Genomic DNA, 13,641 nt, shown 5'->3' with positions numbered 1-13,641 from the left:
TTCATCACCAATCGGGCTACCAAAGGTTAGTGATTAACAGGTCGAGCGAGTACTTAAGAATTGAATACAGCGGCAGATTAAATTATAACCTGAACAATGTTTAACAATTTTGTGATATATGTTAAACAATTTTTAAATACGCATTGAACATTTTGTGATATGCGTTGAACATTTTTGTAATGCATGTTGAACAATTTGATAATATATGGTGAACATTTTCTTATAATTGATGAATATTTTTGTAATACTCGGAGAACTTTTTATATAACACATAAAAAGGAAGAAAAACATAAAAGAAAATATACAAAAATTTAAAAAGAAACAAAAAAAAACCACTGAAAAACGCATAATAAAACATTGAAAAAACCAAAAGGAACAAAATCCACGGAAGAAAAACGAAAAAAAAAACCCGCAGGAAACAACGAAGGAAGGAGCAGCGAAAAAAAAGGATCTGCCTGTGACAGCCGCCCCTATCTGTTCCCCAGTCCACGGCGTAGATGCGCATCCTTCTCTGATCGCCGGGACCGAGACGCTGGGCTGCCGTAGCGCGTAGCAGCCGCGGGAGGCGGAACGCAGTCGCTGGGCCGCTGCTGCAGGGAGAACTGGTTGCCGGGCCGCCGGCGACCAGATCCATGGCGCCCACGGAGGTGAGAGGTCGACCACCTGAATTTCAACAACCCATTGTTCTGTCCGTGAGTTCGTCAGATTTGATATGGCTTTACCTCTGTTTTGACTAGCACCTTCTGCTACGGAAATCAACTTCCGCATCGACACGCAGCTAAACTGATATTGTTGTTTTGTCGCAAGAAAATCAAAAAACAAAACTGATGTTATTGCTTCAATGTACAGAAAACATATGTGTTTTTCAGCATATAATACACCACATTGCCTGGGAGAAGGATAATAATCCCCGCCAGAAAAACATACGAGTACTTATTTGATATAAGGAAATAAGAGTGCCAGGAATGCTTGATGACAATGACATGCATCCGCCTGAAATATGGTGCCTGGTACGGTGTTTCTATGACAGATTCAGAGATTCTTTATACCAGGTAGTAGCTCCTTGGTTTTTCAGGCAAACGAAAACTGTTTCCTTTGTTTGTTTGTAAGCCAAATGGTAATACATTCTGCAGGCTGCAACTTCAGTCTTCACCACAAGTCCACAATAGTATCATTCACATGCATTAAATTGATGTTCAGTATGTGCAAGATACAAAAACAACACTGCATCAGGAACAGCCTTGTCCCGTAAAAATATTGTTTTTTTACAAGTATAGAGAACACACGGTGCTTCTGGGCATCACTAGATCAAGCAGTACCTCGCACCCTAGCTACAAATTTTATGTTCATGTTTCCCCTATGTGCTTTGGGACTGTCTTGGTGACTGTATTTCAGTTTTTAAGTTCATCTTTTCCCCTTTTTGCTTTAGGACTGACTTGGTGACTGGAATTTGGTCTTGATGTCTGATGGTGGTAAAAAGGCCATTGGAGAGCAACATGAGTTCGAGGAAGAGGTATGTTTTGGGAATATTGATTTCGTTCTACTCATTACATCGGCTGCAATTCTCACTTTTGAAATGAAAGGTTGTTTCTTGCTGATTGTAGCTTGTCATACAGACACATATATGCAGAAAATTTTCCTTGCTTCCTAGAAACTCAGTAGTCTAATATACATTGTGCTTGATATTTTGGAAAATTTAAGAAAGATCTATCAAAAACAACATAGAATTTTTTGTACTGCATATTGTTCAACCTAGAAAGCTCAGTAGTCCAATACATTGTTGTATTGTTTAGCGCTGCAGTTCATCTCTTGAGTCCTACTACTGTTTTTGTACTGCACATTATCAAATACAGAAATTGGTCTGGTGATTATGATACGCTGGAGTTTTAATTGTTTACTTTTCTGTATGCTTGTAATGATATATGCTGGAGTTGTCCTTATTTCCATTTTCTAATGCTTCTAATGATCTGATTGGTCTGGGAGTTTGTGCTCCCTAATCTTCAAAGTTTTGTCTAAGGCCCTAGAGCTTTCTCCCGATTCACCAAGTATATCACAAGAACATGTTGATTCACCACTGATAGAGGTTGCAGCAGAAAACTCGCCGGAGCTGCCTGAGGAAATCATGGTGGATATATTTGCCCTTCTTGAGGTCCCTTACCTCCTTGAAACAGGCTTTCACCCTGCTTTATATATAAAGCAACCACACAAGAGTACACAGCCAAACGATACAAAGTGATGGGGAACCCTCGAACGACGCCAATCCCAAGAACCAGAACACACACGCGAATACGTGACCGACAAAGAGTACAGGAAGACCTGATAACACCGCCACCCTAGCCCCTACAACACCTACACTCCACAACAACGCCCCCAAGAGGGAACACGACGCGAAGCACCGCCGCCGCCGAGTCCAAAATGGACAAAGGTTTTCACCCGGAGCCGGATACAGAGAGGATCCCCAAGACAACATCTTCAAGAAGAGAACGGCGCCTGCAGGCGTCTCCGTCGTCGACGATCAAGCGCAGAGCTTTCGCTCGGCCACCCATCCGTGCCACTGTGAGATCTTGAGGGTAAGAGCAACGAGATCAGGTCCCTAGGTCCAGATCGGGGCACCGCTGCTGCTAGAGACAAAGCACGCCCGAGTCACCCATCGCCATAGCTCTTGTCGCCCACACGACCAAGAGACACAGCCACCACCGCCGCCACGGTGCCTGCCGGAAGGCCAACCATGCGGACCACCTCCCAGGGCCGCCGCCCTCGCATCCAAACCCTGAGACCCCACCAACCGCCCGCTTCACAGAGCACAAACCACGACAGGAAAAGCCTGGCATCAGCCACCGAGTCAGGGTCGGCACTACCACCATTGGGGCGCCCTCGCCTACAGTACCCCCCCCAATCCCGGTGTACCGGGGGGAACATAATCGAGTGACTACCGACGGCCGTCGTGGATACCCAGCTCAGACGACGCCAAGTCCATGGTTTGACGCATTGATCCGCTTGCCGGCATCTGGGAGTCCCACCCACCATAGCCACGGACCTCCACCAATGCCAAAACGTGAGGACGCCTCTCCAACCAACCGCAAACATCCACCTTGGCGTGAGCAAAGGGAACCCAGAACCACTCGAGGAGCGGCTAATCCCGGACAGGAGATCGAGTCCAACTCCTGCCACGACGACAAGCCCTTACCACCGGCCTGCTGCCAGCATACACACCCGCAAGAAGCGAACATCGCCAAACTGGCCGAGGGCCACTCAAGGCAGCCGACAATTCCGGCCGCTGAGCAGCCACTCCGGCGTCCCGACCCCCATCGGCAACTCATACCGGCTCCACCACCCCCGCCCAATGCCAAGATCTCCACCACCAACCCTCTGCCCCGACTCCATGCCCACGAGAAGGAACCAAAGCCACCAGCTCCAGCCCGTCCTCGCCACCCAAGGTTGCCTGCATGACTGGCCGATCCGCCCAGGTCATCCACGCTGCCCCCCACACAGCGCCCGCGAAGTCCAGCACTCAGGGTCACGCCACCACCGGAGTTCATCAGCCCCGGGCCGCCGGCCGAGCCTGAATGTCAGATCCGACCGAATACGGCCCGATGCTCGTCCGCGCGCCACCTTCTACGAAGGGAGCTCCGCAGCCGCTGCACCGCGCACGTGTGCAGGACGCCGGACTGTCGCCACCATCCGGCTGCGTCGCCGCACCGCAGACCAACCGCCGCGTCGCTGGTCCCTGCGGCAGCCCAGCGTCGCCACCTGAGGGCGCCGCCCGCGCTGCCCCCCCCCCCCCCCCCCCAGGGCAGAGGAGGAAGAAGGGCCCCGTCAGCGCCCGCCGGCGGCGTCTAGGGAGGGAGGGTAGAAGGCGGGGTCGAGGAGCTGGCGGCTAGGGTTTCCCAACAACAGTGTACTTTCGTAGAAGGTTAGCCAAAAGCTCATGAGCGTACACTTTCTCGAAGGCCCTTGAACTGCTCCTCCATTTCAGCAAAGAATTCTTTAGTAGTGTCTTTCTTGGGGAGGCCCTAGCAATGTCCGGTGATATTGCCACATTCATAATAAGAAGCGCAACATGGTTTGATTTTTCTCATTTTTCCAACTTAACACCATAACCATTTTTTAGGTCTGCATACCCTGTGGCACTGTTTTTCTTCCCTCAAGGCAAAATCAAACTCATTACAGCCCGAACATAACTGAACCTGGGACTTCCAACGCGGGCAGTTACTCCCCTTACGTGGTTCGATCGTGTCGTCTCGGAATGCAGCGGAAGCTGAAATTTTCATAAAAATACATAAGTAACTTGCATGAATATAAATTTTCGTTGGTAAATAAGTAAACATGCCAAAACTTTAACTTTTACTCTATGTTGAATCACCGTTGGGCAGAAAAGATGTAGAATTAAAAACTCATTAGGGGATGACTCATAAAGTTAAAACAATGTTGGTCAGAATTAAATTTAGAGTCATATAATTCTTAAATTAAACATCAAATGTGTTCAATGGTGATCACAGAAGGGAGCACAATCTATTCACAAGATTCACGGCTTGCATCTCAAGACCGCTCATCGGCGGTAATCACCCACCCATGTGAGGCCCCGATCAGATGCCTTCGATGGATAGTCTGTGATGTTTAATTGAAGAATTATATGACTCTAAATTTAATTCTGACCAACATTGTTTTAACTTTATGAGTCAAACCCTAATGAGTTTTTAATTCTACATCTTTTCTACCCAACAGTGATTCAACACAGAGTAAAAATTAAATTTTTGGCATGTTTATTTATTTACCAACATAAATTTATATTCACGCAAGTTTACTTATGTATTTTTTGATGAAAATTTTAGCTTTCGCTGCATTCCGAGATGACACGATCAAACCACGTAAGGGGAGGAGTAACTACCCGCGTTGGGAGTCAGAGGTTCAGTTATGTTCTGGCTGTAATGAGTTTGATTTTGCCTCCAGGGAAGGAAAACGGTGCCATAGGGTATGTAGACCTCAAAAATGCTTATGGTGTTAAGTTGGAAAAATGGGAGAAATCCAACCATATTGAACTTTTTATTATGAATGTTGCAATATTATCGGACATTGCTAGGGCACTCCCCAAGAATGACACTACTAAAGAATTCTTTGCTGAAATGGAGGAGCGGTTCAAAGGATTCAGAGAAAGAGTACGCTCATGAGCTTTTGGCTAACCTTCTTCGGAAGTACACTGCTGTTGGCAATGTTAGGCAGCATATACTAAGAATGCTGAATTTTTCACCAAGTTTAAAGCTTTGGACGTTCATTAAGTGAAACCTTCTTGTAGTCATGATTCTGAAGTCCCTTCCAAATGATTTTGATCATTTCAAGATCATTATAATTCTCTAAAAGAAAATTGGACACTCGCTGAGATTATCACTAGGATTGTCTAGGAGGAAGACAGGATTAAGCGGTAGAATAAAGACCCTCATAATCCTCTCTTTCACCTGGACAATCCTAGTGGTCATCTCAGCGAGTGTTCACTTTTCCTTCAGAGAATTATAATTGATCTTGATTTGGTAAAAATCATTTGGAAGGGACTCAAGAATCATGAGTACAAGAAGCTTTTCACTTAATGAACAACCCAAAGCTCTAAGCTTGGTGAAAGCATTCATCATTCTCAATATATGTTTCCTAATGTTCCCATCAACAGTGTACTTCTGAAGAAGCTTAGCCAAAAGCTCATGAGCGTACACTTTCTCGAAGCCTTTGAATTGCTCCTCTATTTCAGCAAGGAATTCTTTAGCAGTTTCTTTCTTGGGGCATGGTTTCCTAAGCCTTAGAAAAAAGCAATTTAAGAAATAAGCCCATAAGCCATTAAAGGGCAAATAAGTCAGCGCCTCTTCTTCTGCTCCTAGCAGCTCCACTACTGGAGAAAATGCGCATCACTTTTGCTCCAAGGACACTACCAAAGGGAATGCCTATGCTTCCGAAAATGGATGAACAAAAGAGGTACTAATGAAATAACTTTTGTTGATGAATCACTTTATGTCAATTTTTCTATAACGTCATGGTGGATTGATTCAGGTGCAACCACTCATGTTGCTAACTCTATGCAGGGGTTCGCATGATTCAAACTATAAGTCGAGGAACAAGAAAGTTTAAGGTAGCGAAAGGAGTTGAGGCTATGGGATCTCTCATGTTGGAGCTACACAATCTATGATTGAATAATGTTCTTTATGTACCTAGCTTAAGTAGGAATTTCATTTCCGTTTCTTGTTTAGACGATGACATGTACAAGTGCATGTTTGGCAATGGACAATTCGTTTTAAATAAGTTTAATAAGAATGTTGGCGTCGGTGTCACACGAGTCAAATTATAAATGTTATTCCTTAATAATGATTTAGTTAAGCTTGTGAGTGATGAATCTAATGTTGAGAAGAAAAGGAAATACGTTAGTAACTCTTTGAAATTGTGGCATTGACGTTTGGGCCCGGGGGGGGGGGGGGGGGGGGATGGAACACTTAGTTAAAAAGTAAATACTCCCTCCATTACACCAAATATGTTGAAAGCATTAAAGAAAAATACACCAAAAATAATTACGAAAGGAGCAGTAAGGAACACAAGGGTTTTAGAACTAATTCACACTGACATATGTCGACCCCTCAACGTTTAAGTCCATGGATGGTTTTGATTCATTCATTACATTCGGAGACAACTTTCCTCGATATGGGTATATCTACCCTATACCCGACCGATCAGAAGCTTTGGAGAAATTCTAAGTTTTCAAAGTTGAGGTAGAAAATTAGCTTTGGAGAAATTCAAAGTTTTCAAAGTTGAGATAGAAAATTAGTTGAACGCAAAAATCAAAGTTGTATGGCCTGATCATGGGGGAGGGTATTATGGTAGAAACGCTCATTCTAGGCAGATTTCTGGACCTTTTGCCAAGTTATGTGAAAATGGAATCATTTCTCATTACTCAATGCCTGGTGAACCACAACAAAATGGCGTGGCTAAGCATCACAATTGCACCCATATGGATATTTTGTGAAGCTTGCTTTTTCACTCAAGTTTAGCAGTGACCCTTTGGATAGAGGCATTAAAGACAGCCGCACACATACTAAATCTTTATTTGACCTAGTCAACACTGAACACACCTTACGTGATGTGGGCACGAAATAAACCGATCTTGAATTACCTACGGGTGTGGGGTTGTCCTGCCGAGGCTACTGTTTTCAATCTACAACTTAAGAAATTGGATCCAAAAACAATTAGTCGTTTCTTTGTTGGACATCCTCATAGGGGAAAGGGATATCGCTTCTATTGTCCAAGTCACATACCAAGTTCATGGAAACTAGACAAGTGGTATTTTTTTTAGGATAATAAGGTCACAAAGATAGGGAAGATCGATCTTGCGGAAAAGCGGCTTTGTACACCATCCCCCATTATCCAAGGGGTTGTTTTTCAATACGAATAAATGTCACATTTGATGATACTGAATCTTACGGTTCAGGTTCTCAACCAAAATGGTGATCCGGAAGCTAATAATGATGGATATACAGACGCTAATCCCCAGCAACATAATGATCCTCAAAATAATGATGTTCCACCACCGGCTCCTGATGTGAGTAGAATACGACGTTAGTGGAAGGAGTACATCTTAGATGATTATGCCACTTTCATGAGTGAGGGTATAAAAGATATTGGGGAGGTAGAGGATCCAACCTCTTATAAGGTAGTTATTAAAAGGTGAAAATTCATCCAAGTGGTTGGTTGCCACGGAAGACGAGTTGAAATCTATGGGCTCAAACGACATTTGGGACTTAGTAGAAATTTATGATGGAGCTAAAAGAGTAGGCTACAAGAGGTTCTACAAAACCAGTATTATTCCAAAGAGAGTGTCAAAAGGATCAAAGCAAAGCTTGTTGCAAAAGGGTTCACATGGATAGAAGGAATTGACTATAATGAAACCTTATCTCATGTGTCAACCAAATATTCATCAAGAATCGTCAAGGCATTAATAGCTCATTACGACCTAGAATTGCACCAAATGGGTGTTAAAATGACATTTCTAAATGGTGACCTCAACAAAGACGTTTACATGACTCAGTCGAAGGTTTTTTTGTGGAAGGGAAGGAACATTTAGCATGTTGTCTAAAGAAACCAATTTATCGCTTGAAGCAAGCTTCAAGACAGTGGTACCTCAAGTTCAATAACATTATGAGAACTTTTGGTTCCATGGAAAATATTGTGGACAACTCCATATATGTTAAATTTAAAGGTAGTAGGTTCACAATTTTAGCCATATATGTTGATAACATATTGTAGGCATGTAGCGATAAGGATATGCTTCATGGGACCAAGAATTTTCTGTTATCCATTTTTGATATGAAATATCTTGGTGGAGCCTCGTATGTCCTTGGCATCGAGATTCATCGAGGTAGGTCCAGAGAAATGTTAGGACTATCACAAAAGGCAAAATTTGATAGAGTACTAAAGAAATTCAAGATGCATATGTGCTCAGCCTCAGTTGCTCTTATAGCCAATGGCGATAAGTTTGGGACATCTCAATGTCCGAGGAACCAGTATGAAATTGATCAGATGAAGTGGGATTCTTAGAGCATCTCCACCCGATCCCCCAAGAGCGCCCCCACCCACGACATCTTTTTTGCGTTGGCACAAAAAAATGCCCAGTCGCAGCCCCAAAAGCCCAAAATTTGCCGATTTGGGCCGAAATTGACGCAGGCGGACCCAGGCCGAACCCAGCGCATCGGGGGCCGATCGGGGGCGCTGGGGGAAAGAAAAATGGCGCCAAAACTTCCTGCGCCAGATTTCCACCCTGTGGGCCCGTCGAGTCAGTGACTAGACATCATCGTCCTCATCGCCTCGCCTCGGCTCCCGCGCGATTCAATGTCAAGGCTGCCGCCGGTCAGCCTTCCATTGATTGACGGGCGCCGTAGTGATGGCGAGCCGCCGCGCGTCCCGCCCTTTCCTGCCACGCGTCCACACTACTATCGCACCCTCGCCGCTATAAAAGTCGGTCTTCGTCGCCGCTCGCTGCACACTCGCCACAACCATCTCTCTCTCTCTCTCTCTCTCTCTCTCGCCTGCCTCCAGCGCCGACCACCTTCTCTCCTTTGTTGTCCTTGCTCTCGCCCTCTCTCCTTCACCGTACTCAAGCACTCGCCCATGGCGGAGAGGTTTCACGCCGATGGAGCAGTGGCCAACAGCTTCGACCGTCGCCGGCTACTCAACTGGGAGGCACGCCTTCTGCAGGAGGCCAACTACCCGACGCCGCCCGACATGCGCGTGCCTGGCGCATGGCGGCTGAGCGCAGACGGTGTCCCCGTGCCTCCGCTGCCCTCCGGCGCAGACCTCGTCGCCGAGATCGACGCGATCCGGGCGAACATGTCAAAGGAAGCGCGCCAGCAACTGTGGTACACGACCGACAACCAGCCGCTCTGGACCCCCTACTTCAAGCGGCGCCGCGCCGTGCCGACCGGCTCGCGTCCATGAACGGCGCCCCAGCTCCGCGGGGCCACCACAACGTGGAGGGCCGCCGTTAATGGTGGGGCGCGCCGGGGCGGACTCTCTCCGCCGTGCTCGTGCACATCCAGAATGTCAATGAGCCGCCGCTAGAGTACCCGACGCCCTCCTTCTCTCGCCGCCGCGGCAGCTCCTAGGCGCCGAGGCGCATGGACACGCCGTCCTCGTCATCCTCGGGCTCCCGCTCCCCCGAGTCGGCGCCACTCCTCCCCGTCAAGCCCGAGCCGCAGGAGGCACTGCTCCGTCGGCGCACCCGCGCGGCGCCCACGTCATCAACGACGGCGGCCGCGTCCCTTCCCCTCCCCTCCCGCCTGGTCAAGACGAAGGAGGCGGCGGAGCTCCTCCCCCTGAAGAAGGAGCACGAGGCCATGGGCACTGACCTAGAGAGCGGCCTCCAATGGTCGCACCAGGACTACGTGAGGGAGGAGATGAAGCGCCAGCGCCATGCTCTGGAAGAGACCACTGCGCGGCGCCGCGGCCGCGATGAGGGCGACGTCGTCGTGACCTTCGACAGTGACGACGAGGTCGCTGCGCCGAGCCAGCCAGTCCACAACGGTGACCTAGGGCAGGGTTGTAGCAAGGACGCCCCGAAGGACGGGCCGCCGAGCGATGATGACGACGGCGACGATGACTACACTGCCTTCTACAAACTCCTCGGCATGAACTAGGAGTAGTTTTTTTATGTTTTTATGTATGTACAAATTCGCCAAATATTAATGAAATCGCCTATATTTCATCCAAATTTACTGAACCTCATCGAATTTGGGCTTTCAAAAAATTCGCCCATGCCGGTGCGGTCTTGGCTGGGAATCATTCCCACCCTCGACCCCCACCCCCACCCAAATTATCGTCGGCAGGCCCCTAAGAGGCGCTATTTTTCTCCTAAAATCGCCCTTGGGGGGGCGAACGACTGGAGATGCTCTTATGCTTCAGTTTGTTAGAAGCATCATGTACGCTCAAGTATGTACATGCCCAGATTGGCTTTGTAACTGAGATGCTTGGCAGATTCCAATCAAATACAAGTTTGGACCATTGGAAGGCCGCAAAGAAAGTTTTGTGTTATATGCAAGGAACTAAAGATCTCTTGCTTACATATAAAAGGTCTGATAACCTAGAAGTTGTTGGCGTTTCGGATTTTGATTTGCCAGGTGTGTGGATAGTAAAAACATCACGTCAGGTTATAGATGCATACTTATAGGAGGATCCATATCGTGGAAAAGCTCCAACCAAATGTTAAATGTTGCATCTACAACACAAGTAGAATTTGTAGCATGTTTTGAGGCCACCAGGCAGGCTGTATGGCTAAAGAGTTTTATTCTCATGCTTAAAGTGGTTGACAGCATATTTAAACCACTTGTATTGTACTGCAACAATGAACCTATGGTTTTCTATACGAGTAACAACAAGTCAAGTGCTAGTTCCAAGCACATTGACATCAAGTTTCATGTTGCAGAAGATAGAATCTAGGATCAAACAATTAATATTAAACACATAAGTACGACACATATCCTTGCGGATCCGCTAACAAAAGGCTTATTGTTATGACCGTCGAATTAGGGGCTTAGCCCAGTGGGTTGTGGCCCAAGTTATCTTATCGTTATTAGGGGCTTAGCCCAATTATCTTATCGTTTGCTTAGAAGTCAAGTAAACCTCTCTATATAAGAAGAGGAGATGTATCAATCTAATCAAGCAAGAAGCAATCAGTATTTGCTCGGCTTCCCTTAGGGAACCGGGAGACCTAACCCTAACCGCCTCTTGCGCCACCGCCGCCTCTTCTCCACCATGCAGACGGCGCCCAGCCGCAGGCCGCCGCGCCCTCGACCTTGTCTTCCTCCATCTTTCCCCTACAATCTCCGACCTAGAACCGGCAGAACCCTAGCCCCTAACACCTTGGTATTAGGTAGCTCAGTTCCGATCATGTCTTTGTCGTCGCCCATCCCGTCGCTTCCGCTGTCGACCGTCACCACCGCGCCGCTGGCCTTCTCCACCACGCTGCTGCCCTCCCCGTCCGCGCCGCAGGTCGCATCCTGATGACCCATGATGTCTACTACACAACCTTCTTCTTGTAGACGTTGTTGGTCCTCCAAGTGCAGAGGTTTGTAGGACAGTAGCAAATTTCCCTCAAGTGGATGACCTAAGGTTTATCAATCCGTAGGAGGCGTAGGATGAAGATGGTCTCTCTCAAGCAACCCTGCAACCAAATAACAAGGAGTTTCTTGTGTCCCCAACACACCCAATACAATGGTAAATTGTATAGGTGCACTAGTTCGGCGAAGAGATGGTGTAACAAGTGGTATATGGATGGTAGATAAAGGTATTTGTAATCTGAAATTATAAAAACAACAAGGTAACAAGTGATAAAAGTGAGCGTAAACGGTATTGCAATGATAGGAAATAGGGCCTAGGGTTCATACTTTCGCTAGTGTAAGTTCCCTCAACAATACTAACATAATTGGATCACATAACTATCCCTCAACATGTAACAAAGAGTCACTCCAAAGTCACTAATAGCGGATAACGAATGAAGAGATTATGGTAGGGTACGAAACCACCTCAAAGTTATTATTTCCAATCAATCCGGTGGGCTATTCCTATAAGTGTCACAAACAGCCCTAGAGTTCGTACTAGAATAACACCTTAAGACACAAATCAACCAAAACCCTAATGTCACCTAGATACTCCAATGTCACCTCAAGTATCCGTGGGTATGATTATACGATATGCATCACACAATCTCAGATTCATCTATTCAACCAACACAAAGGACCTCAAAGAGTGCCCCAAAGTTTCTACCGGAGAATCACGACGAAAACGTGTGCCAACCCCTATGCATAGGTTCCCAATGTCACGAAACCCGCAAGTTGGTCACCAAAACATACATCAAGTGGCACGTGGTATCCCATTGTCACCACAGATATCCACGGCAAGACATACATCAAGTATTCTCAAATCTTTAAAGACTCAATCCGATAAGATTACTTCAAAGGGGAAACTCAATTCATTACAAGAGAGAAGAGGGGGAGGAGAAACATAGGATCCAACTATAATAGCAAAGCTCGCGATACATCAAGATCGTGCCAAATCAAGAACACGAGAGAGAGATCAAACACATAGCTACTGGTACATACCCTCAGCCCCGAGGGAGAACTACTCCCTCCTCGTCATGGAGAGCACCGGGATGATGAAGATGGCCACCGGAGAGGGATTGCCCCCTCCGGCAGGGTGCCGGAACGGGTCTAGATTGGTTTTTGGTGGCTACGGAGGCTTCTGGCGACGGAACTCCCGATCTAATGTCTGTTCTGGAAGTTTTAGGGTATATGGAGTTATATAGGCAGAAGAAGCACGCCAGGGGAGCCACGGGGGCCCCACGAGGCAGGGGGCGCGCCCCCCACCCTCGTGGGCAGCTCCCGTATCTTCTGACGTGGGGTCCAAGTCCATCAGGTGTGTTTCCTTCCAAAAATAACTTCTCCAGTTGATTTCGTTCCGTTTCGACTCCGTCTGATATTCCTTTTCTTCAAAACACTGAAATAGGCATAAAACAACAATTCTGGGCTGGGCCTCCGGTTAATAGGTTAGTCCCAAAAATAATATAAAAGTGGATAATAAAGCCCAATATTGCCCAAAACAGTAGATAATATAGCATGGAGCAATCAAAAATTATAGATACGTTGGAGACGTATCAAGCATCCCCAAGCTTAATTCTTGCTCGTCCTCGAGTAGGTAAATGATAAAAAGATAATTTTTGATGTGGAATGCTAGTTGGCATAATTTCAATGTAATTCTTCTTACTTGTGATATGAATATTCAGATTCGAAAGATTCAAGACAAAAGTTCATATTGACATAAAAATAATAATACTTCAAGCATACTAACTAAGCAATCATGTCTTCTCAAAATAACATGGCCAAAGAAAGCTACCCCTACAAAATCATATAGTCTGGCCATGCTCCATCTTCACCACACAAAATATTTAAATCATGCACAACCCCGATGACAAGCCAAGCAATTGTTTCATACTTTTGATGTTCTCAAACTTTTTCAATCTTCACGCAATATATGAGCGTGAGCCATGGACATAGCACTATAGGTGGAATAGAATGGTGGTTGTGGAGAAGAAAAAAGGGAGAAGATAGTCTCACATCAACTAGG

General features: G+C 46.4%; 1 long non-coding RNA gene across 2 annotated transcripts; it reads left to right on the top strand.

Annotated features, from left to right (window-relative positions):
• Positions 1 to 426: 426 nt before the first annotated feature.
• LOC125509741 (uncharacterized) lies at positions 427 to 6,309 on the top strand. Of its 2 annotated transcripts, XR_007284196.2 has the most exons (4): positions 427 to 647; positions 1,430 to 1,513; positions 5,868 to 5,958; positions 6,066 to 6,309. It is a non-coding gene; the product is annotated as an uncharacterized LOC125509741 (long non-coding RNA). The 2 variants fall into 2 exon arrangements; XR_007284197.2 differs by lacking the exon at positions 5,868 to 5,958.
• The last annotated feature ends 7,332 nt before the right edge of the window (positions 6,310 to 13,641 follow it).

Source organism: Triticum urartu, chromosome 5A (genome assembly GCF_056163025.1).
Source record: "Triticum urartu cultivar PI428250 chromosome 5A, HENAU_Tu73, whole genome shotgun sequence".
Taxonomy (NCBI): Eukaryota; Viridiplantae; Streptophyta; class Magnoliopsida; order Poales; family Poaceae; genus Triticum; species Triticum urartu.
The sequence above is the reverse complement of the archived record's forward strand: the minus strand, read 5'-3'. Positions and strand labels throughout refer to the sequence as shown.